Here is a 1826-nt window from a genome sequence, read left to right as displayed (position 1 = left end):
ACAGCCTGGGGGACGGCCACCTCCGGGTCTGTGTGAGGGACCTGGCTTCTCTCCGGTTCCTTGGGCGGCGGGGAGACCAGCCGAGCCGAGCAGCTTGGTCCCGCTCGCTTCCACCCCCTGCAAAGCAAGCGTGGCGATAAGACCCGTCTGTGATCCCTTTTTGGGCAGCCGGCCCAAAATCCAGAGCAGCAGGGAGGCAGGAGGGGACGCGGCTCACCAACGCCCTGCCCGTGCTCTGCCCGGTACCTGATAAGCCATACACTTCCCCAGCACCAGGTTGTCACCCAGGATCCGTCACCCCGCGCCCGCCGGCGCCCCGTGGCATGCTGGCCCGCTCTGCCTCTGGTCGGGGCTGCCCGGCAGCGCTGGATTTAAGGCATGCTCAAGCAGCATCCCCCCAAAATTTGCTTGCAAACTTGCCCTCCATCTCTGGGCGAGGTGGAGGAGGGAGAGAGCCCACCGCGAGCTGGCCAGAGGCACCATTTTCCCAAAGGAGCGGGAATCTCGCCGCTCCTCAAGCCATTGCCGTCATCTCCATTTATTTTCCAGACCCAGAGACCACTAGGGATTCAGCCATCCTATGTAGATAGAATATTATAGCCTTAACTCTGCCAATAGATAGATTAGAGTCTCCTGAGGTCTCCCCTCTACATGATTTGGGGGGGTTTATTCTCATTTCACTGGTGTGGATACAATTTCGTCTCGCGGAGAGTCCAACCAAAGCCTCTAAAACTGCTCAAGATGCGATGCCAAGAGCCAATGGGTGGCCCCTGGCTCCGGGGCCGCGTGAGTGGCTGGTCTCCGGTGGGAGCGGGGATGCCGGCAGCGCCGATACCAGCACAGTTACCTGGCTACTTCTCCCCGCTTGCGGGGAAGGCGTGGTTCTGATGACAACCAGCCCCGGCGGCGCGAGGGCCCGCAGGCCACCACAGGGTTTGAACTGCAGGTCCCCAATCTGCCGCCGGCGACGATCACTGTCAGGGCAGAGTCCTCGTGCCATTTCAGTCTCAGCAGCGAGGTACGGCATCTCTCCTGCCGCGAGCTCCCCCCACTTCTCATCCCACCTCAGCAAACACGAGTAGCTCTGGCCGAGACTGAGCATCTGCTATTGGCAATTGCCTCATTGTAGCTTTGCCTTTTTCTGTCCTAGTATTTCCTCACGACGATGATGTTTACATGTGATTGCTATAGAGCTTATGTAGAATGTATATAGCGACACATTTAGGGTGGGTAGTACTGTCCTGTGCTGTGCTGATGTTTTTCAGAAAACGGTCAATCCAAAAAAAACAAACCAAGAACAACAACAACAAAAAAGCAAAGTAAGTGGAATTCTTCCATCTCCGGCTCAGGCGGGGGCACCGAGCCCCCAGGGCCGGGTCCTGCCGGGGATGCATCAAGCGTGGCGGAGGGAAGGGTTAGTGCAGAGCTGGGGGGCTCCGGAGCCTGGGGGAGCCCTCTCCTGGGGGATCACTCAGTCGCTTCCCAAGCATCTGTTTCCATGTATCCAGATGTAAAATTTCGCATTGTTTGGCTGTGGCCGGGCGCCCCGGGTCGGCCCACCACCCCTGCCCGTGCCCGGCTTTTGGGTATCGAGGCCGGTGCTCGGGAAGGGGAGGGCTCGTCCTGCACAGAGCTGATCAGTACTGCACCCGTAGGGTAGGAAGAGATGCAATAAGTGGTCTTTGTGGTGCCTGAAGCCTATAAGTGGGATTGGGGTTTTTTTGGGGGGGTGGGGTTTTTTTCTTTTTTTTTTTTTTTTCCCCTTTAAATCAGGATGGTTTGTTTTCCCTCCTCCCCCGAAGAAATTTCTCCAGGACATACGCACC

The sequence above is a fragment of the Charadrius vociferus genome, unplaced genomic scaffold (genome assembly GCF_000708025.1).
Source record: "Charadrius vociferus isolate BGI_N301 unplaced genomic scaffold, ASM70802v2 scaffold3, whole genome shotgun sequence".
Lineage (NCBI taxonomy): Eukaryota > Metazoa > Chordata > Aves > Charadriiformes > Charadriidae > Charadrius > Charadrius vociferus.
Note: the sequence above shows the minus strand (reverse complement) of the source record.